Source organism: Piliocolobus tephrosceles, chromosome 3, assembly GCF_002776525.5.
Source record: "Piliocolobus tephrosceles isolate RC106 chromosome 3, ASM277652v3, whole genome shotgun sequence".
Taxonomy (NCBI): Eukaryota; Metazoa; Chordata; class Mammalia; order Primates; family Cercopithecidae; genus Piliocolobus; species Piliocolobus tephrosceles.
This window is the reverse complement of record NC_045436.1, coordinates 80,482,549-80,507,912: the sequence shown is the minus strand read 5'-3', so window position 1 is coordinate 80,507,912 and position 25,364 is coordinate 80,482,549.

Here is a 25,364-nt window from a genome sequence, read left to right as displayed (position 1 = left end):
GATTGCTCATTACAGCAGCTAATGTTAATTTGCCGTGACTAATACAGATAGCATATAAAGTTCTTCCTTGATGCAAAAGGGCAGTATAACTCTGCAGGGAAACCAGTCCCTTTCTGATTGGGTCACTTTCTGCTTGGGTTTAGGAAATAGTGGTGCTTAAAAGTTTAAAACTCAAGTCAACCAGAGAATCTGCTCTCTGTTTTACTCCTCCCAGACCTATTTCCCAGGAACTGGACCCTATTCCTACTCTTCACTGCCCTATTTCTCAATAGAATTATGACATGTACCAAATTCCAAATATTATATGATCTAACATCTTTCAGTGCATGCAAAGTTATGGCATAATTTGATCTTGGATCAAAACCCCCTTTCCTTTCTATATGTTAGTTCTATGGATCATTGCTTTATAATCAGGCTTGCATACCCAATCAATCCAGTATATTTGATACAGAAGAGTTGAGTAAGGAGACCGGTGGACAAGAACTTCATACCTCATTGTATTATATGTGTTAACAATAAAACTTTCAAGGACAAGTGGCTAGGCCAGAATGTCGTATGACTAGAGACAAACTATGGGTCTAGGACCAGGGGCCAAGGACACTTCCTATCTTGTTTCCATGGAATTACCTTTGCAAATAATATGCTTCTAGAAGTTCAGAAATTGTATGGGATGAACATAGAACTGTTCAGGAATAAAGAGATAAAACAGCTACCCAGCCTGATGGAGCAAATCTACCCTGAGGTCTTTAGAGTATTACAAGTGTCACACCTGGATTTTACTTACCTCTGAAGGTAAAGAGTATTAATGAAGGATACAGGAGGAGGAGGAGGAGGAGGAAGAAGAGGAGAGAGACTTATGAAGTGCCCTGGAAAATATTTCCTGTTATTGTTCTTTGATATTTTTAATATAATTTAATCACAATGAAAAAAACCTATTTTTTCTGTCTTTTTTTTAGTCACAGATGATAAAAGGTTGTCTATGTCTAAATTTAGGAATGAATGCAAGTAAATTGTGTGATGTAAGTTCTTACCCAGGTCAAGAAATGGCTACAAGTGGAATCACATCTTTTATATTCCTTGATGAGTGCATTTTCTTATTCCAATATTAGAATCAACAACAGGTTCAACCGAGTCTTACAGGGAAATACTTCAGTGGTCAGGAGATATATTGTCTATGCTAAATTGTAATAAGAAAGAGAACACTTGAAGGCAGAAGGGATATAATAAATCGGAACGTTAAAAAGCAATGAGGTCGAGGTTTAAAGAAGCAGTGCAAAAATTAAACTCTTTAATTAGCAATCATACCTTAAGTTGGAACATTTATATCAGAGATCCAGAAATGTTGACCTGACATTTGCTTTATTCTTTGCGACATGTTGACAGATGTCCTTGAAAGAGCACATTTCAAATATCACAAGTACAGATGTGATCAGCAAATTTGAGGTTTTATTGACTTATTATTGGCATCTTATTTGCTATCTCAGTTTTAGCTGCCAAGAGGCAGATTTGCTTATGCTTTATGACTCAACATTAGCTCCGTATATTGGGCATACAGAATTGTCTTCTGAACCATTCTATGAATATACCGTAATGTATTTATCCATCATACTGATGATGGGCATTTAAATTATTTTAAGACACTCACTATTATAGATAATCTCATAATGGGCATTGTTGTGTGTATTTGCCTGTGCACATGAGCAAGTTTCTTAAGAATATATACTTAGAAGTGTTATTGATGGGCTGTAGGTATGGACATTTGCAACAAATTTAATTAAAATTTGTTTTCAACATGGTTGTACCAATTTGTTTATTCATATATTCACCAACATCTCAGCATAGTCTAACTTTGTAATGTTTGCCAATAGTATCATATTTTCATTGCTTTGATTACTGTTGAGGTTAAATTGAGAGTCATTACATATATTTATTGGACATTTGGATTTTATCTTGAAGAATCTATTTATATCTTTGTCTTTTTTTTGATCAGATTATCAATTCATAGAAGTGATTTTCTTTGTAGGAATTTGGAGGAGTTCTTTAAAGATTTGGAGGAATTCTAATCTTTTCCTAATGTCAACCTAAATAACAAACAGAGATGTCCCCTAAAAGAAAATGATATTAATTTGTGAATGAGCACTGCAATGGGAATTAAATGGACATATTCAGAGAGGTAAAGGGTTTTTAAAGGAAAAATGAGGAAGAGTACATAGGTTGTTTTGAGATGATTATTTTTGTCTACAGGGATCAATAACAAGGATGTTGTCAGTCCAAGGTTGGACAGGAAGTTGCTGGGCAGATGTCCTCACAGAGTATTATTTTGTGTAAGGTTGCAGTGGTTTTTGTGCAAAATCGTGGTTTTTGCAGTCTTTCATAATAGCTCTTGTTATCAGGTAACATGAGTGAGCACCCTTCTTCATGGACTTCCCCAGCTCCATTTGTCAGTTTGACACAAGTGATTCTGTTTTGTTTCTGACAAGTTTCACACTCATTACATGCATTGCATGTATCTTCTCCCACTCTGTGGATTTTACTTTGTTTATGAAAGCATCTGCTCTATAGCTGTTTATCATTTTGACATGGTTAATGTTCTTAATCTTTAATTCTGGAATTTGCACTTTTGTGTCTTAATTAAGCTCTTTCTTTTTTCTTTTCTCCAGGGTGGTAGATTAGAGGCTTTTAGCATGCTTCGGCCACCTGGAAATAGCATAAAGATTAACTCCATGAGCTTTAATTTAAGAAGAAAAACAGGAATCCACCAGAATCATGAAGGATGTCCCAAATCCCAGGGAGGAGAATATGGGCGGAAAGAGCCAGTGATGGTGTCCAGCTGATAAAACTGAGCAAAGTCCTTTATATGATAGGCAGAGAACCTCTCTGTGTGATTCACTTTTCCACTGGGGATCTGAGCAACCTAGGCCAAGGGAGAATACTTTGTTTCTCTCAAGACCTAGAGCTAAATTGGGAAGATGCTTGGAAATGCTCAGAGGGAGAAACACCAGGCAAACCTGCAGTCTCTTTTCTAGATCCCGGACCAAGAGCAGGGTGACATTTTTAATCTAACTGTACACAAAGTCAGTCATTTCTTGGCAACCTGGCAGCATACCATGCAGACAGTTTAATCTCGAGCCAGAGATTGCAGTGCTCGCTCTGGAGTGGAGTAGAGGCCTTGACAGCCAGATTTATGGAAAGTTCTTCAGCAGTGTGTGCTGGAATTGTGCTCTTCCCTGTTGCAGTTTCTTCTGGACTATAAGACTTGTACCCAGGGCCAGCTTTTCAACCTGGAACTGGTCTGAATGTGTTGCTGGGTGCTTCAGCCTGCTCCCTGAGATTGTGATGCAGCAGGGACCTCTCTGCTCTACCCACAGGTAGAAGTCCTGGTATTTGGAGGAGCTTGGTTGAACCAGCAGCCTGAACTGCCCCACCCTTCTGTGCAGAGATTGTGGTGCTCAGAGTCCTCTCTGCTCCGCATCCAGGCAAGTCTCCAGGCATTTGAGATACCCACTCACCTAGATCACCATTCTGAGCTGCATCATCCTTTTTGTGCATAGATTGTGATTCAGTAAGGCCTTCTCTGCTCCATGCCTAGGAAGGTCTCCAGGCATTCAAAGCATCTGCTTGCCCAGACTGGCATTTTAAGCCACCCCGCCACCACTTTTCAAAGATCCAAGTGCAAGGGAGCCCTCTCCACTCCATGTCCAAACAGATCTCCAGGCACTTGGAGCACCCACTTGCCTGACTCAGAAGCCTGTCACTCCATGCCTCCTGTACAAAGATCCTGGTACAAGGGAGGTCCTCTTTGGTTTATGGCCAGGCAGAGTTTCAGACATTTGGGACACCAGCTCAGCCAGATTCACCACCTGTGCTATCCCTCCCTTCCAATACAGAGATTGTGATGCATCAGGGCCTTCTCCACTCCATGACCAGGTGGATCTCTAGGTGTTTCAAGCACCACTCACCTAGAACAGCCTCAGTTGACCCATTTTTCCTGTGCGTGGATCATGATGTAGTAGGGCCCTCCCCTCTCCATGTCCAGGCAGCTCTCCAGGTATTTGGAGCACCTGCTTGCTTGAATTAGCTGCTGGACCTGCTGCACCCTTCCTGTGCAGAGATCCTGGTGCATAGGGGTTCTCTCTGTTACAAGCCCAGGCAGATCACCAGGCAGTCAGAAGGCCCACTGAAGTGGTTTGGCTCTGTGTCCTCACCCAAATCTCACATTAAATTGTAATAATCCCCACATGTAAAGGGTGAGGGCAGGTGGAGATAACTGAATCATGGGGGCAGTTTCCCCTATACTGTTCTCTTGATAGTAAGTGAATTCTTACGAGATCTGATGGATTTTTCTAAAGGGCTTCCCCCTTTGCTTGGCTCTCATAGCAGCATGATCGTAAGTTTCCTGAGGCCTTCCCAGCCACGCAGAGCTGTGAGTCAATTAAACCTCTTTCCTTTATAAACTACTCAGGATTGGGCAGTATTTTAAAGCAGCGTGAGAATGAACTAATACACCTATTCTCCTAAATTAACAGCCTGAGCTACTCCACCCTCCCTCTGTAGAGATAGGACTGCAGTGGGGTCATCTACATCCCATGCCTAGGCAGGTATCCAGGTATTTGGAGCACCTACTCTCCTGAATTAGGAGTTTCAGTAGGTCACCCCCACATCTCCACCATGCAGAGAACTTAGGGCTGAGGAAGTTTTCCAGGTTTTTGCCTAGGTGTTCCTCTGGGCACTTGGTAACCACCCACTGGATTCTCCTTCTGTGCTAGTGTTTGTGTCTGACATCAGGACACCTATAGGCAGCTCTGCCCAATCTTGCCTTACCCATCTTGCCCCCCACCACCCAAGGGCTGAGCAGGGAGCTCAGACCACTGTCACTCCATGGATCAGCCCATTGCCTGAGGAAATAGAGAGCTTTTCTCAGTAAACAAGGTCCAAGTATGTACCCAGCCACATTGCCCACAGTAGGCTCTTACTTTTAAGCACCTTCTATTGGCCTGGCCTGCAGACTGAACCACACAGCCTAGTGTAAAATCTGCTGGCAGAAGTGCCTAGGGAAACAAATTCCAGAGACCCTACCCAACATTCTCTATAGTTACACCCCGAGGGATAAGGTGAAAGGGAAATTTAAAATAATAAAAATATAGGGAAAGAAAGAAAAATAAAAAATTCTAACCACATAAAAATAGTTATAAAAATTAGTGTGGCCAGGTGTGGTGGCTCACACCTGTAATACCAGCATTTTGGAGGCTGAGTGGGTGTATCACTGGTCTCCCAGTGAGAGTTTGAGATCAGCCTGGCTAACATGGTGAAACCCTGTCTCTACTAAAAATACAAAATTAGCTGGGTGTGATGGCAGGTGCCTGTAATCCTAGCTACTCAGGAGGCTGAGGCAGGAGAATCACTTGAACTCCGGAGGTGGAGGTTGCAGTGAGCTGAGATCATGTGACTGCACTCCAGCCTGGACAACAGAGTGAGAATCAATTTCCAAAACAAACAGACAAACAAAAATTAGTAGTGCAAATAACCCCAGATGAGAAGGAATCAACGCAAGAATTCTGCAACCATGAAAAATCTGAAAGTTGTGATACCATCAAAATATCACACTATCTCTCCAGCAATGGTCCCTAACCAAAACGAAGACTCACAAATGACAAATAACCAATTAAAAGCACAGATTGCAAAGAGGCTCAATGAGATCCACGATACGGTGTAAAATCAACACAAAGAAACTTCTAAAGCAATCCAGGAAATGAAGGAAGAGATATACACCTTTAATAAATCAATTAATTCTTCTGGAATTGTAAGGCTTGAGGAATTTCAAAATACAATTGAAAGCAGTATCAATAGACTGGACCAAGCAGAAGAAATAACTTCAGACTTTGAAATCGTGTCTTTTGAAGTAAGTCGGCCAGACAAAAATAGATAAAAAATAATTTTTAAGAATAAACAAAGATTTTGAGAAATATGGATTATAAAAAGTGACCAAATCTATGAATTATTGGCATTCCTGAGAGAAAAGAAGAAAAAGTAAGCAATCTGGAAAGCAAACTTGAGGAAATAATTCAAGACAAAATTTTCTAATGTTGCTAGAGAGGTAGACATTCAGATACAAGAAATATAGAGAACATCTGTGAGATACTATACAAAATGAATATCACCAAGTCATGTAGTCACCAGATCATCCAAGATCAAAGCTACAAAAATTTTGTAAGGCAGCTAGAGAAAAAGATCACCCCAGGGTACCCAAGGAACCCTATTAGGCAAAAGACAACTTCTTCTCACAGGCCAGAAGAAATTAGGTGCCAATTTTCAGCAATGTTAAAAAAAAAATGAAATTACAACGACAAATTTCATATTCCACCAAACAGCTTCATAAGTGAAGGAGAAATAAATATTTTCCAGGTAAGCAAGCACTAAAGGAATTAGTTACCACTAGACCAGCCTTATAAGAAATCTTTGAAGGAGTTTTAAAAATGGAATCAAAAGAGCAATACATGCTACCATGAAGACACAGATAAATACATATCCCACAGACACTATAAAGCAACCACACAATAGAAACTACAAAGCAACAAGCTAAAAAACTTCATAATAGAATCAAAACCTCACATATCAATATTAACCATGAATGTAAATGGTCTAAATATCTCCACATAGAAGGCCCAGACTGGCAAGTTGGGTAAAGAACAAGACTCATCTGTCTGCTGTCTTCAAAAGATCCATTTCACACTCAACAATACCCACAGGCTCAAAATAAGGGCCAGAGAAACATCTATCACAGAAATGGAGAACAAAAAAGAGCAAGACTGGTTATTCTTATATAAAATAAAGCAGACTTTAAATCAACAACAGAGAAAAAGTACAAAGAAGGGCATTACATGATGATAAAGAGTTCAATTCAACAAGAAGATTTTACTATTCTAAATATATATACACCCAACACTAGTGCACCCAGATTCACAAAATAAGAACTTCTAGACCTCCAAAAAGACTTAACCAGCCACACAATGATATGGGGGATTTGAATACCCTAATGACAGTGGTACAAAGATCAATGAAGCAGAAAACAAAGAAGTTCTAGACTTAAATTTAAAACCTGACCAATTGGACCTAAATAGCCATTTACAGCATACTCACCCCATCAACCACAGAATACACATTATTTACACCTGCACATGAATTATACTACAAGATTGACTACATGCCCAACCATAAAAGAAGTATCAATAAATTTAATTTATAAAAATCAAAAGGATACCAACCATACTCTTGGACCATAGTGAAATAAAAAGGAAATTAATACCAAAACCATCTCTCTAAACTACACAATTGCATGGAAATTAAACAACTTGCTACTGAATGACTTTTGGTTAACCAAAAACATCAAGGCAAAAATCAAAATATTCTTTAAAATAAATGAAAATAGAGACAAAAACATGGCAAAAAGTTTATAGTGCTAAATTCCTACCTCACAGAGTTAAAAAAAAACCCTCAAACTAACAATCTAACATCACACCTAGAGGAACTAGAAAAAAAAGAAAGAAAGAAAGAAAAGCTTACCCCAAAGCAAGAAGAAAAGAAAGAACTAAAATCAGAGCAGAACTGAAAGAAATTAGTCCCCAAAATCTATACAAAGAATCAACAAACCCCAAAGTTGTTTGTTTAAAAGACAAAGAAGATTCAGGCCTGGTGCGGTGGCTTAAGCCTATAATCCCAGCACTTTGGGAGGCCGAGAAGGGCAGATCACGAGGTCGGGAGATCGAGACCATCCTGGCTAACACGGTGAAACTCCGTCTCTACTAAAAAATACAAAAAACTAGCCAGGCGAGGTGGTGGGCACCTGTAGTCCCAGCTACTCGGGAGGCTGAGGCAGGAGAATGGCATAAACCCGGGAGGCAGAGCTTGCAGTGAGCTGAGATCCGGCCACTGCACTCCAGCCCGGGTGACAGAGCGAGACTCTGTCTCAAAAAGAAAAAAAAAAAGAAAAAGAAAAAGAAAAAGAGGATTCATTAACAAAGAAAAAAAGAGAAGATCCAAATAAGTACAACTTGAAATGACAAAGGTGACATCACAACCAATCTTACAGAAATACAAAGATCCTCAAAGACTACTATGAACACCTCTATGCACACAAACTAGAAAATCTAAAGGAAATGGATAAATTCTTGGAAACACACAACCTCCCAAGATTGAATCAGGAAGCAATTAAAACCCTGAACTGACCAATATGGAGTTTTAAAATTCAATCAAGAATAAACTACCAAACAAAAAGAGTCTTGGACCAGACGGATTCACAGTCGAACTCTATTGGAGGTACAAAGAGGAGCTGGTACCAAGTCTACTCTCACTATTCCAAAAAAACAAGAAGGAGGGACTCCTCCCTAATCTACTCTGTGAAGCAAGCATTAAAACAAACAAAAATCTGGCAGAGACACAACAAAAAAGGAAACCTACAGGCCATACCCCTGATGAACATAGATGCTGTAGAGGACTATTTGCTTTTACAACTGAGCAGGCCATTCACCCATTAACATTATAGTCCCGCTCTTGCAAACAAAGCTGGGCATTCCTCCTCTGCAAACAGGGAGAAAAAAGGAGCCTACAAGACTGGCCTCAGTTGCAAATAGCAGACCCTGGGGGCTTGTTTATATGTAAACATCTTGGAAATTCAGAAAGTCAGGGAAAGATCAGAGAAACAACAATGTGTCTGGTGACTTGCTAACATTCCACAAAGGACAGTATAAAATAAAGCAGAGCGTGTCGTTCGGGGCGGCCGCCACGTTTGTCTCGTCTTATGTTGTCTTGTGTGTTCATTCCTTTGTTCAGGAAACACGCGGACCCCAACATCTGGCGCAGCGAGCAGGGTCCGTGGCTCCATGAGAGCAAGGAACTGGAGGGGGAACACCCCGGGCAGGCACGGGAAGACCGCGGGCAGGTAAATAAATAAGAAGGGGGACCCACGGGAAAATTATGGGGAATTCCACCTCTCTGGCCTCGGAATATTTGCGGTTACTCCAGGGACTGTTGATGTCTATAGGAGTAGAAGTTAATTAAGGAACATAAGACTTTGAAGCGATTGTTTGCCCATGTTGAACAAAATTGTTATTGGTTTCAATATCAAACCAAAGTGCAACTAAATCGAAAGGAATGGTTACAAGTGGTTAAAGTCTTGCCTCGAGCTCATCAGCGAGGGCAAATGATGCCTCTGACTTTGTGTACTTTGTATAGTTCCATTACTCAGGCATTAGAGTTATTTGAAACTGACTCAGAGCATGGCGATACTGCCACAGGAGGTAAGGCATCTGAAGCTTTAGAGAGGAATCATCCTAGAGAGAAACATATTTATGCCCTGGTTGCTGAGGACAAGGAATTGGAAGAAGAGCTAATGCCTCCTTCATCTGAAGGAAATTCTGATTTGCAGCGTATTTTAGAGATGTTACAACAGTTGTTAAAATTGATTGCTAGGTGCCGCTGCTCCTGTTTCTGCTATCTCTCCACCAGGAGCCTTCCCTATTACCTTGAAAAAGATTTCCCTTTGCTTCCACCTCCAACCTCTTTGCCTATGTCAGGTCAGGTTTTCTCTGTGCCTTTTCCTCCTGTAGGAGAAAAGAAGGAATCGAAGGAAAAGGATGATTTCAAGGAATTAAAATTATTCCCAATAACACGGGCTGCTTTCGGCCCCAATGCTCAGTTCCCAAACGGTGGCCAGAATGTGACTTTTACAGCCCTACAATTTAAATTTTTGAAAGAAATGAAAGCTGCAATTTCTAATTATGGACCTCAGTCACCGTTTGTTCTTGGCCTTCTCGATTCCTTCTCTTCAGAACATATGATGATTCCTATTGACTGGGAAACGTTGGGACAGGCTGTCCTTGATCATTCACAATGGCTTCAATTGAAAAGTCGGTGGTGGGAGGAAGCAAGAGTACAAGCTAGGAAAAATGCTACTGGAAATCCGCCAGGACCTACTGAAGAGGAGCTTATGGGTTCAGGACAATACGCCACTCTTAATGCTCAGGCAGGCCTAGATGATATTGCTCTCACTCAGATTAAAGCCTTGTTTATAAAAGCGTGGACTAAGGTTGAAATAGTGGGTAAAACTTCTTTATGTTTTGTAAAGATCTTACAAGGAGCCACTGAGCTGTATCCAGATTTTGTAGCCTGTCTTCAAGATGCTGTATTAAAGATGGTAGGTTCAGGCCCTGCTGCTAAAATTCTTTTGGATACTCTGGCTTTTGAGAATGCTAATCCTGAGTGTCAAAAATTGCTGCGTCCTCTAAAGGCCGGTGGAGCTGATATAGATGAATACATTAGGGCTTGTGCAGGTGTTGGAGGGGCCATTTATAATGCTCAATTGTTTGCTGGGGCACTTTCTAAGGCTTTAAGAGGCAGTTCTAAACAAGGTGTATGTTATCATTGTGAAAAACCTGGTCATTTTAAAAAGGAATGCAGGAAAAAACTAGGCTCTTCTGCCTCAAAAGAAAAAAGGTTACCTTCTGAGGTATGCAAACGATGTGGGAAAGGTAGACATTGGACAAATGAATGTCGTTCTAAAACTGATAAGGGTGGAAACTTGTTGTTGCCCCTTCCGGGAAACAGGTGTCGGGGCCCGCAGGCTTGGGGCCCCAACAATTACAATGCAGGCCTACCACAATACCCTGTAAGCAATGGTTTACGACATCAAGGAGTGACTTCAAGTCCTCCTTAAGAGCATCACACCTTACCCCAGTTTCTCAGCTTTATGCAGCAACTAAGCAAAGCGCTGCTGCTGACTTAGCTATTACTCAGCCTTATACTCTGTCTCCTAATGGAGGAATATATCAGTTAGCTACTGGAGTGTGTGGTCCTTTACCAAAGGGACATGTAGGACTTTTGTTAGGTCAAAGCAGCAGTGCTATGCGAGGATTAATGGTGGTCCCAGGAATTATTGATCCTGATTTTACTGATGAAATCCTTATTATGGTAGAAGTCTCACAATTTATGCACCTAGAGGCAGGGGAACATATTGCACAATTGCTTTTATTGCTTTTTTTTTCCTTTTCTTATCTGGAGATGTGCCTCGACAAGAAGGTTTCGGTAGTACTGGGAAAACTGTTTTCTGGGAAACTTTAGTTTCTGATCAAAAACCTTTATGTTCATTGCAAATTAATGGGATACTTTTTGAGGGATTAGTCGACACAGGAGCGGATGTATCTATTATATGCTTGGCTCTATGGCCTGATCATTGGAAAAGGAAACAAGTATCGGTTACTGTATCTGGCCTAGGTACTGCTTCTATAGTCTACCAAAGTGTCGAGCCCCTGAGCTGTGTAGGACCTAAAGGACAACAAGGAAAAGTGTGCTTTTATATTGTTCTCATTAATATTAACTTTTGGGGCCGTAATCTTTTACAACAATTTGGTGCCTTTTTAAGCATTCCTCATATTTCTTCAGCTGCCAAAAATATGATGTTCAAAATGGGCTACAATCCTTTAAACTCTTAGCCACTGTCCACAAGCCTGTTTGGGTGGAACAGTGGCCATTATCTAAAGAAAAACTTAAGGCTTTAAAGAATATAGTTAAGGAACAAATGGCCAAGGGGCATATTGAACCAGGTACTTCTACATGGAATTCCCCTGTGTTTGTCTTGTCATTAAAAAGAAAAGTGGAAAATGGCACTTTTTAACTGATCTTAGAGCTGTAAATGCTTGTATTCAACCTATGAGGACTTTACAACCTGGGCTTCCTAATCCAACTCTTATCCCAAAAAATTGGAAATTAATGGTTATAGATCTTAAAGTTTTCTTTTTTTTTTTTTTTTTTACTATCCTGTGACAATTCCAAGATTGTGACCCAAATATAATAATGGACGGCCTACTCAAAGATATCAATGGAAAGTTCTTCCTCAAGGTATGCTTAATAGTCCAACTATTTGTCAAACTTTCGTAGGTCAAGTCCTTCAACCAGTTAGAGACAAATTTTCAGATTGTTATATCATTCACTATATTGATGATATTTTACATGCTGCAGAAACAAGAGACAAATTAATTGACTGTTACACATTTCTGCAAGCAGAGGTTGCCAACGCAGGACTAACAATAGCATCTAATAAGATCCAAACCTCTGATCCTTCTTATTATTTAGAGATGCAGATAAAAAATAGAAAAATTAAGCCACAAAAAATAAAAATAAAAAAAGATACATTAAAAACATTAAATAACTTTCAGAAATTGCTAGGCAATATTAATTGGATTCGGCCAACTCTAGGCATTCCTACTTATGCCATCTCAAATTTGTTCTCTATCCTAAGAGGAGATCCAGACTTAAATAGTAAAAGAATATTAACCCCAAAGGCAACAAAAAAAATTAAATTAGTGGAAGAAAAAAATTCAGTCAGTGCAAATAAGTAGAATAGATTCTTTAGCCCCACTCCAACTTTTGATTTTTGCCACTACACATTCTCCAACAGGCATCATTGTTCAAAATACTGATCCTGTGGAGTGGTCATTCCTTCCTCACAGTACAATTAAGACTTTTACATTGTACTTAGATCAAATAGCTACATTAATTGGTCAGACAAGATTATGAATAATAAAATTGTGTGGAAATGATCCAGACAAAATAGTTGTTCCTTTAACCAAGTAACAAGTTAAACAAGCCTTTATCAATTCTGGTGCATGGCAAATTGGCCTTGCTGATTTTGTGGGAATTATTGATAATCATTACCCAAAAACAAAAATCTTCCAGTTTTTAAAATTGACTACTTAGATTTTACCTAAAATTACCAGACATGAACCTTTAGAAAATGCTCTGACAGTATTTACTGATGGTTCCAGCAATGGAAAAGCGGCTTACACAGGGCCAAAAGAGTGAGTAATCAAAACTCAATATCAATCAGCTCAAAGGGCAGAGTTGGTTGCAGTCATTACAGTGTTGGAAGATTTTAATCAACCTGTTAATATTATATCAGATTCTGCATATGTAGTACAGACTACAAGGGATGTTGAGACAGTTCTAATTAAATATAGCATGGATGATCAGTTAAACCAGCTGTTTAATTTGTTACAACAAACTGTAAGAAAAAGGAATTTCCCATTTTATATTACTCATATTTGAGCATACATTAATTTATCAGGACCTTTAACTAAAGCAAATAAACAAGCTGACTTACTGGTATCCTCTGCATTCATAAAAGCACAAGAACTTCATGCTTTGACTCATGTAAATGCAGCAGAGTTAAAAAACAAATTTGATGTCACATGGAAACAGGCAAAAAAAAATATTGTACAACATTGTACCCAGTGTCAAGTACTACACCTGCCCACTCAAGAGGCAGGAGTTAATCCCAGAGGTCTATGTCCTAATGCATTATGGCAAATGGATGTTACCCATGTACCTTCATTTGGAAAATTATCATATGTTCATGTAACAGTTGATACTTATTCACATTTCATATGGGCAACATGCCAGACAGGAGAAAGTACTTCCCGTGTTAAAAAAACATTTATTATCTTGTTTTGCTGTAATGGGAGTTCCAGAAAAAATTAAAACTGACAATGGACCAGGTTATTGTAGTAAAGTTTTCCAAAAATTCTTAAATCAGTGGAATATTACACATACAACAGAAATTCCTTATAATTCCCAAGGACAGGCCGTAGTTGAAAGAACTAATAGAACACTCAAAACTCAGTTAGTTAAACAAAAGAAAGGGGGAAATGGGCGAGATTCTCCAATACATTAAATTCTGAAAGCCCTTTTTACTTTAAATTTTCTCAACCATTGGCGCCAATTACAGCAGTCTGCAGTGGTGAAACATTTTCAACAGCCTTTAGAAAAGCTGCAAAACAGTAATCTGTCAGTGTATTATCCTTCATTACAAGGGAAATATTTAAAAGGAAAAGTTTCACAATGGGGCCGAGGCTATGCTCTTGTCTGTACAGGTGCCGGAGACCAGTGGTTTCCATCTCGACGGTTGAAACAGTGCCATGGCGAAGAGGAGCTGATCCGAAGAGTTCCTCAAGGAATTTCAGGAGCTGAATCTGAGTGCTCAGAGAACATTCACCTTCAGGACTGGGCGTGTGGAGCTCCCAACATGGGGTCAACTGAAAAAGCTTACTCAGAAAGCTGAAGGGGTTGTTCAACAAGCTGGGCAGCCCAAAACCCCACTGACTTTATTCCTGGCTATGCTGGCCATAGTAAATTGTCAGGTAACGGCTGGAGAATTTACATACTGGGCTTATATTCCTTTTTCACCCTTATATCAAGGTGTGGCCTGGGGAGACAGAGAAGTCCCAGTATTTACTAATGATACTGCTTGGATGCCATTGCCTTTTTTAAACCAAGATCCTAAATTAGACACTGGCACAGTAAATAGTTCATATCAATTTGGGGTTGAAGGGTTACCTATATGTCTTGGGAGTAGTCCACATTGTCTGCATCTTTCTCATGAGGCTTGGGCTATTCGCTATAACTATAGTCATATCTCTGCCTTTACTATGATTATTGTGGCTCAAAGTTTTAAGTATAATCATACTGCAGTACTTAATGAAACTCTACCAACTACATTATCTTTATGCCCTATCCCTGATGTGTCCGGAGGTGTTTCCCAATTAGAGTGGACTAGGTGTAGAAGTAGTGGGCCATGATTAAAAGGAAAAGGTTGTAATTGTTTGGACGAACCGAGGCAAGATGGTGCACTTCCGGGTTCTTCTTCACCACCAACTCTTCCCGCGCGTGCGAAAATGCAGCCGGCACCCAGGGAGGGTGCAGACCAACTGGGCATGCGCCAGGTGACGTCAATCTGAAGAGACCAAGATTTACCTGGTCGCACCTGCGGAAAGCCCCTGACACGCCCATGCCCCACCTATTGCCCTCCCACTCCTAGAAAAGCGGCTCTCCGCCATTGAGCCAAGCGGCCTTCTCACAGCCCGGCGGCCTTCTTGCAGCCCCAGTCCTGTCGGGATGTCGGGGCTGTGGGAAGTCCGTCCGAGAGCCCCACGGGGGGGACTCTGCCGGCCTCCTTCGCCAGAGGCCGACAGACTTCTCCCGCACACCTTAGGTTACCAAAATAAACCAGCAGTTTTGCGGCCTTCTCACAGCCCTGCGGCCTTCTTGCAGCCCCACTCCTGTCGGGCTGTCGGGACTGTGGGAAGTCCGTCCGAGAGCCCCACGGGGGGACTCTGCCGGCCTCCTTCCCCGGAGGCCGACAGACTTCTCCCGCACACCTTAGGTTACTAAAATAAACGTGCAGTTTTGCTGTTACACTTGCCTACCCGCTGGTTCTTTTGCGCCCGCTCGGCTGGTCTTAGAAAAACAAGACAGTAATTACCTTATCACAGATTGGAGTGTACATGGAGATTTTCAACCTAAATTTAGTCATGTCAACCTACGTTGGCATAAAGGTAATCACAGCATTTCTGCGGATGGCATTGAAACTGTTATTTGGCATGATGGTGGTCTATCACTCCCTATGCCGCATTTGGCTAACACCTCACAAATACAAAGTTATATTTGGAAGTTGCTAGCTGCTGATAAACCAATGTTCACTTTCACGGGAAACATGTCCTTAAATCTTACTACTAATATTGCTAACCCTTTCCATATATCTTTGCATCGAAATAGTTCTAGATATGTTATTGCATGTGTAAGAAAGCCTTACTTGTTGACAGGAACTTTTAAATGGGATAATAATACAGGGGTAGTTAACTGTACAAACAATTGTACATTCTTAAGTTGTATAAATACTACTTGGTGGAATAATAATTGGAATGAGTCTCATTCAGATTTATATATACTAAGAGCCAGAAAAGAAACCTGGCTACCTATAAACTTAACACGTACTTGGAGTGAATCTGCTGGGGTTACTCAAATCTACAAGGCTATGCAAGATCTTGTCCACTGCAGTTGGAGGATGGTTGGAATCATCGTGACTGCAGTGATAGGGCTTGTAGCAATTGCTTCCACCGCTGCTGTTGCTGGACTAGCTCTACACCAGAGTATACAAAATGCAGAACTTGTGCAACAGTGGCATGAACAATCACATTTGTTGTGGCAGCAGCAACGAGACATAGATGCTCATTTGACTGAGCGAGTGGATAATCTGGAACTAGCAGTTTCTTGGTTGGAAGATAAACTAACAGTGTTGAATACAAGAGCTTTGTTGAAATGTGATTGGAATACTACCCAATTTTGTATTACTCCTGTTCCTTTTAACAGCACTGTACATAATTGGACTGAGATAAAGAGACTTTTCATTGGTCATAATAATCTTTCCCTAAAAATACAAGAATTAACACAGAACATTTCTGAAACATTTCGCAGTCAGTTACCATTGCTGACTGGTGCAGATCTGATGACTGGTATTGCACAAAGTTTGACGTCTTTGAACCCTATAGAGCCCTGTAAAAACCTTACTGACCTCTATTTCTAGCAATGTATTGATTGTTGTTCTTACTTTTGTCATTTTCACAGTCTGCTGGAGACGGTGCCAAAAGACAAACACCGAATCCCAGCGAGCTCAACATGTAATGATAGTTTTGAAAGAAATTCAAACTTGTAAATAAGGAAAGGGGAAATGTAGAGGACTATTTGCTTTTACAACTGAGCAGGCCATTCACCCATTAACATTATAGTCCCGCTCTTGGAAACGAAGCTGGGCATTCCTCCTCTGCAAACAGGGAGGACAAAGGAGCCTACAAGACTGGCCTCAGTTGCAAATAGCAGACCCTGGGGGCTTGTTTATATGTAAACATCTTGGAAATTCAGAAAATCAGGGAAAGATCAGAGAAACAACAATGTGTGTGGCGACTTGCTAACATTCCACAAAGGACAGTATAAAATAAAGCAGAGCGTATTGTTCGGGGTGGCCGCCACGTTTGTCTTGTCTTGTGTTGTCTTGTGTGTTCATTCCTTTGTTCAGAAAACACGCGGACCCCAACAGATGCAAAAATCCTCAACAAATTACTGGCAAATCAAATCCAGCAGCACATGATCAAGTAGGCTTTATTCCTGGGATGCAAGTTTGGTTCTACATATGCAAATCAATAAGTGTGATTCACCACACAAACAAAATTATAAACAAAACCTACATGAACATCTCAGTAGACCCATAAAAAGATTCCAGTAAAATCCAACATACCTTCATGCTAAAAACTATCAAGAAACTAAGCATTGAAGGAAGTACCTCACAATAAGAACCATCTATGAAAAACCCACAACCTACATAATATTGAATGGATAAAAGCTGGAAGCATTCCCCTTGAGAACTGAAAAAAAGAAGGCATTTTCATTCACCACTCATATTCAATATAGTGTTTGAAGTGCTACTCAGAGCAATTAGACAAGGTAAAGAAAGAGAAGGCATCCAAGGGGGAAGAGAAGTCAAATTATGTCTCATCAGTGACACTCTAATTCTATATCTAGAGCCCTAAAGATTCTGCCAAAAATCTTCTAGAACTGAGAACTTCAATAAGGTGTCAGGATACAAAATCATTGCATAAAAATTAGTAGCATTTCTATACATCAATATCATTCAAGCTGAGGGTCAAATCAATAATGCAATCTTATATACAATAACCACACAGCAAAACAAAATATCTAGGTGGCCGGGCGCGGTGGCTCAAGCCTGTAATCCCAGCACTTTGGGAGGCCGAGACGGGCGGATCACGAGGTCAGGAGATCAAGACCATCCTGGCTATCACGGTGAAACCCCGTCTCTACTAAAAATACAAAAAACTAGCTGGGCGAGGTGGCGGGCGCCTGTAGTCCCAGCTACTTGGGAGGCTGAGGCAGGAGAATGGCGTGAACCCGGGAGGCGGAGCTTGCAGTGAGCTGAGATCCGGCCACTGCACTCCAGCCTGGGCGACAGAGCAAGACTCTGTCTCAACAACAAAAAAAAAAAAAAAAAAAAAAAAAAAAATATCTAGGTATCCATCTAACCAAAGAGGTAAAAGATCCCTATAAGGAGAACAATAAAACACTGCTGAATGAAGTCATATATGAAACAAATAAATGGAAAAACATTTCCGGCTCATGGATTGGAAGAATCAGTATCATTATAATGTCATACTGCTCAAAACAATCTACAGATTCAATGTTATTCCTATAAAACTACCAATGTCTTTTTTCACAGAATTAGAAAAAAAACTATTCTAAAATTTATATAGAATCAAACATTAGCCTGAATAGCAAAAGCAATCCTAACATAAAAGAACAAAACAAAATTTATTGCCTGTGTTTTATTATATGAAAAAATTATTTCCAGGACAATTTCAGAAATCTTTTCTCCTACATGTTCTTCTATGATTTTTGTAGTTACAGGTCTGATGCTTAAGCATTTAATCCATTTTGAGATGTTTTTTTTTTCTTTTCTTTTTTGAGATAGGATCCTGCTCTATTGCCCAGGCTGAAGTTCAGCAGCATGATCATAGCTCACCGAAGCCTTGAATTTCTGGGCTCAAGTGATCCTCCTACCTCAGCCTCCTGAGTAGCTGGGACTACATGTATGTGCTACCACACCCAGCTGATTTTTCAGATTTTTATTTTTAGAGACAAGGTGTTGCTGTGTTGCCCAGTCTGGTTTTGACCTCCTATACTCAAGAGATCTCCCTGCCTCAGCCTCCCAAAGTGCTTGAATTACAAGCATCAGCCACCACACCTGGGCAGATTGTTGTAAATGGTGTAAAACAAATAACAATTTCATTCTTTTACATGTGGATATACAATTTTTCCAACACTATTTATCAAATAGTCTATCCTTTCTCCATTGTGTGGTCTTGGCACCTTTGTCAAGAGTCAATTAACTGCAATGTGTAGATTTACTTCTGGGCTCTCTGCTGTTCTATTGGTCCATATGTCTGTTTTCATGCCAGCACCATGCTATTTGGATTACTATAGCTTTGTGGTATATTTTGAAACATACTATAGGTAGTGTGATGCTTTAAGCTTTGTTCTTTTTGCTCAAGATTGCTTTGACTATTCAAGGATTTTTGTGGTTCTATATTAATTTTACAACTGCCATTGGAATTTTGATAGGGATTGTACTGAATCTATAAATCACTTTATATAATATAGGCATTTAAAAATATTAATTCTTCCAATCTATTCACATAGTATATTTTTCCACTTATTTGTGTCTTTAATTTCTTTCATCAGTGTTTTATAGTTTTCAGCATACAGATCTTTCATCTTGGTTAAATTTATTTCTAAGTGTGTTTTGATTCTATTATAAATGGGATTTTTGAAAACTTATTTTTTAGATAACTCATTGTTAGTGTAGTATATTGAAGTGCTACTGATTTTTGTGTGTTGATTTTGCACTGTTCGGCTTTACTGGATTGGTTTATTAGTTCCAGCAGTTTTCTTTGTGGTTTAGGGTTTTCTATATGTAATATGTCATCTCCAAAGAGACAATTTTACCTCTTCCTTTTGGATTTGGATGTCTTTTATTCTTTCCCTCCTTCCCTTCCCTCCTTCCCTCCCTCCTTCCTTCCTTCCTTCCTTCCTTCCTTCCTTCCTTCCTACCTTCCTTCCTTCCTACCTTCCTTCTTTCCTACCTTCCTTCCTTTCTCCTTTGCATCCTCCCTCCTTCCCTCCCTCCCTCCCTCCCTCCCATCATCCCTGCTTCCCTTCCTTCCTTCTTTCCTTCCTTCCCTTTCTTCCTTCCTTTCTCTCACTCTCTCCTCTGCCTAATTGCTCTAGCTCAAATTTCCATTGCTATGTTGAAATAAACGGTAAGACTAGCCATCCTTATCTTATTCCTTACCTTAGAGAAAAAGGTTTCAGCTATTCACCATTGAGTATGATGATGGTGGTAAGCTTATCATATATAACCTTTGTTATGTTGATGTACATTCCTTCTATACCCAATTTGTTGTGAAGATGTTTTTATCATAAAAGGGTGGTGAATTTTGTCAATTTTTTTCCTCCAGCAATGGAGATGATTATATGCAAAAACAGACAAATGAGATTGCATCAAACTAAAAAGCTTCTGCACACAAATGGAAGAAATCAACAAAAGAAAAAGGCCACCTCTGGAATGGGAGACAATAGTTACAAACCATCCATTTAAGAGGTTAATATCCAAAATATACAGGAAACTTAAATGTAGATTAAAATTATCATGAGATACCACATCACATCGGCTAGAATGGCTATTAAAAAATGACAAAAAATGTTGGTAAGAATGTGGAGAAGAGGGAACCCTTGTACACTTTTTGTGAGAATGGAAGTTAGTATTATGATATGGACAACACTATGAATGTTCTTCAAAAATATACAAATAGGACTAACATGTGGCCAAACAATTTTACCACTGGGCACATTCCCAAAGGAACTGAAATCCATATCTCAAAGATATATGCGCACTCCCATGCTTATTGCAACATTAGTCACTATAACCAAGATATGGAATCAACTTAAGTGCCCATCAGTGTATGAATGGATACAGAATATGTGATGAAATACTAGTCAGCCATAAAGAAGGTGAAAATCCTTCCATTTGCAACAACCTGGATAAACCTGGAGAACGTTATTTTAAGTGAAATAAGTCAGACACAGAAAGATGAATACCTCATTATCTGACTTCTATGTGGAATCTAAACAAAACTGAACTCAGAAGCAGAGAGTAGAATGCTGGTTGCCAGGGAAGTTGGGGAAAGGATAAGATGTTAGTCAAAGGGCATGAAGTTTCAGTTATACACAGAATGAATAAGTTCTGAAATTTTATTGTACAGTATGGTGATTATAGTTAATAATGTATTGTATACTTGAAAATTTCTAAGACAGTAGGTCTTAAATGTTCTTACCACATACACAAACACACAAATGCTAAGTTAAGAGAGGTGCTGGGTATTTTAGTTAGCTTGATTTAATCATTTCACAACATACACATCAAAACATTATGTTGTATGCTGTAAATGCTTGCCATTTCTGTTTGTCAATTATACCTTAGCAGACTTTTACTACACAGAAAGTCCTCAGTTGTCAAGAGATATGTTTGAAGTGGGTGTGGACTAACTCAAGTCAAGAAAGTTATTCCCTTAAATTATATACAATACATGGGAAAGGGATACCTTCTCTTCTGAGATTGAGGGAAAATAATAATTTATTATTAATAGATGCTTAATGTTAACACATTAATATCAAATATCACATCTACTGCTATTTGGAGTAGTAAAGGATTTGTTGGAGGTTGTATGGTTAGTCTGACATAGAGATGAATAACACCGTCATCAAGAATAACCGAATATTTAAAAAATTGAATGATAAAATTCCTTTGAAAACTGGCCTGAAGAGGAAATAAGTTTTACTTTAGAACAATTAGATACAAAAGCAAGTTTATGAAAGGGCACGAATTATATAGAACAATCAGATATAAAGTTAAATTTGTAAAAGGGTACAGTATAATAAAACAGTTTTATAAAGGTTTTACCTTATAAAAGGGTAAAAACAATACTGTATGAAGAAAGTATAATAAAACTGCAGCTGCTGTTTAGCTGTGTGCTGTAGTCACTACTGGTGAGAATATATCATGTCTAGCGAGTCTTCAGTTATGTAGAACATAGGATAAACTGACAGTGAGTTTGTGATTGAGCACTGTGAAGATGTTTGATACATTTATTTTTAGAAAGACATACATGCAAATGTATGTCTATATATGTATAATGTATATTTACATGTTTTATACATATATATACATATTCCCATTGTGAATTATGTCTTTTATTCTAGTACATCTTCCATAATGTTTTTAACTGCATATATTAACACTATTGGTTCTTGGGTGTTATTTGTTTTCCTGGCAAACTATAGATTCTCTCCTTGGTTCTAACATTATATTTCTGGATTTACTTGCAATTTCTTCATTACCAATAAAATATTCTGCATTCAAAATAAGTTTAAATTCTTTATTTTCAATTTTTAATTTCTTTAATTTCTTTTCTTGTTACATTGACTAGGATCTCCTAAATATGTGGGAGGCGAGAATTCTACCACTGAACCACCAAAGCAACTCCTGTATCTCCTAAGTATGTGGAATACAATTAGTGAAGCTATCCTTATCTTTCTCTTAACTTTGTTTAGAATGTTTCTAAAATTTCATCATTAAATATGTTTGCAGTAGATATCTGACAAATCTTGTTTCACAAGTTTTGAAATGTTCTTTCCCTATCTGTTTCATAAGCATTCTTTGTCTTTTTATTAGAAGTGACTTTTGCAGAAAGCTTTTCCAAAATATTTGATACTTTTATATTGTTTATCTCTTTTAATTTGTTGTTCTGGTTTAATGTGTGAATGAATATTCTGATATAGAATGACCTATACATTTGTGAAGTAGTTAATAATTAATAATGCTGTATTCATTTTCTTATATATTTTTGAATTTTTGTAGTAATATTTTAAGATTTTTGCATCTATGTTTATATGTAAGATTTATTTATAATATTTTGTTCTATTTGTATGGCCTCACTTCAGAATTATTCTAGCCTTATAAAATAAATCAAACCTTTATGGAGTTCTCTATTCTTAAAAACTCTGCAAGGGCTATGAAAAGATATTGAATATCTATGAATTCTTGAAATAGTTAAAAATTGATAATGGTATGTTCATTTTCTTATATATTTTTGAATTTTTACAGTAATATTTTAAGATTTTACATGTATGTTTATATGTAAGATTTATTTATAATATTTTGTTCTATTTGTATGGCCTCACATCAAAATTATTCTAGGCTTGTAAAATAAAGCTTTACCAATTTCTCTGTTCTTAAAGACTCTGAAAGAGCTATAAAAAATAGGGTTATATACAAGTTTGGTAAAAATAGCCTCTAAAAAATATATATTTTATATAAAATTATTATATAAAAATATATATTATATAAAATATATATAAAATATAAATTTACATATAAAATATAATATCATATATACATGTATATTTTATATTGTTATTTTATATATTTTATATAATTATATATTTTATATATTTATATTTTATATATTTATATATTATATAAAATATATTATATACATAATATAAAATATATTATGCATAATATATTATATATTTTATATATTTATATATTATATAAAATATATTACATTATATATATATATATATATATACCATGAAATGGTACCACATTTTCTTTATCCACTTGTTGGTTGGTGGGCATTTAGGCTGGTTTCATATTTTTGCAATTTGCGATTGTCAATTGTGCTGCTATCAACATGCATGTGCAAGTGTCTTTTTCACATAATAACTTCTTTTCCTCTGGGTAGATACCCTGTAATGGAATTGCTGGATCAAATGGTAGTTCTACTTTTAGTTCTTTAAGGAATCTCCACACTGTTTTCCTAGTGGTTGTACTAGTTTACATTCCCGCTAGCAGTGTAAAAGTGTACTCTTTTCATCACATTCATGCCAACATCTATTTTATTTTTATTTTTTATTTATGGCCATTCTTGCAGGAGTAAGGTGGTATCTCATTGTGGTTTTAATTTGCATTTCCCTGATAATTAATAATGTTGAGCATTTTTTCATATGTTTGTTGGCCATTTGTATATCTTTTTTTGGGAATTACCTATTCATGTCCTTAGCCCACTATTTGATAGAGTTGTTTGTTTTTTCTTGCTGATTTGTTTGAGTTTTTTGTAGATTCTGGATATTAGTCCATTGTCACATGTTTGTGAAGATTTTCTCCCACTCTATGGGTTGTGTGTTTACTATGCTGATTATTTCTTCTGCTATGCAGAAACTTTTTAATTTAATTAAGTTCCATCTATTTATCTTTGTTTTTGTTGCATTTGCTTTTGGGTTCTTGGTCATGAACTCTTTGCCTAAGCTAATGTCAAAAAGAGTTTTATCAATGTTATTTTCTATAATTTTTTATGGTTTCAGGTCTTAGATTTAAGTCTTTGATTCATCTTGAGTCCATTTTTGTGGAAGGTGAAAGATGAGGATCCAGTCTCATTCTTCTATATGTGGCTTGTCAATTATCCCAGCACCATTTGTTGAATAGGGTGTCTTTTCCCCACTTTGTTTTTGTTTGCTTTCTCAAAGATCAGTTGGCTGTAAGTATCTGACTTTATTTCTGACTTCTCTATTCTGTTTTATTGGTCTATATGCCTGTGTTTATATCAGTACCATGCTGTTTTGGTGTAGTATAGTGGCCTTGTAGTATAGTCTGAAGTCGGGTAATGTGATTCCTCCAGATTTGTTCTTTTTGCTTAGTCGTCCTTTGGCTATGTGGACTCTTTTTTGGTTGTATATGAATTTTAGGATTGTGTTCTCTAGTTCTGTGAAGAATGATTATGGTATTTTGATGAATTGCATTGAATCTGTAGATTGCTTTTGGCAGTATGGTCATTTTCACAATATTGATTCTACCCACTCATGAGCATGGGATGTGTTTCCATTTGTTTCTGTTGTTGATGACTTCTTTCAGGAATGTTTTGTAGCTTTCCTTGTAGAGATCTGTCACCTCCTTGGTTAGGTATACTCTTAAGTATTTTGTTTATTTATTTTCATTTGCAGCTGATGCAAGAGGGACTGAGTTTTTTATTTGATTCTCATCTTGGTTGTTCCTGGTGTATAGCAGTGCTATTGACTTTGCGTACATTTATTTTGTATCCTGAAATGTTACTGAATTTATTTTTCAGATCTAGGAGCTTTATGGAAGAGTCTTCAGGGTTTTCTAGGTGTGCAATTATATCATTGGCAAAAAGCAACAGTTTGACTTCATCTTTACTGATTTGGATATGCTTTATTTATTCCTCTTGTCTGATTGTTGTCTAGGATTTCCAGTACAATGGTTAATAGAAGTGATGAAAATGGGCATTATTGTCTTCCTCCAGTTCTCAGGGGAAATGCCTTCAACTTTTCCCCATTCAGTTTAATGTTGGCTATGGGTTTGTCATAGATGGCTTTTATTACCTTGAGGTATGTCCTTTCCATGCCAATTTTGCTGAAGACTATAATCATAAAGAGATGCTGGATTTTGTCAAATACCTTTTCTGTGTCTATTGAGATAATCATGTGATTTTTGTTTCTAATTCTTTTTACATGATATATCACATTTATTACTTGCATATATTAAACCATCCCTGCATCCCTAGTATGAAACCCACTATATCATTATGTATCATCTTTTTGATATGCTGTTGGACTCAGTGAGTATTTCATTGAGGATTTTTGCATCTATGTTCATCAGGGATATTGGTCTGTAGTTTTCCTTTTTTTGTTATATCTTTTCCTGGCTTTGGTATTAGAGTAATAATAGCTTCATATAATGATTTACAGATGACTCCCTCTTTATCTTTGGAAATAGCTTCAGTAAGATTTATACCAATTCTTTGAATGTATGATAGAATTCAGCTATGAATCCATCT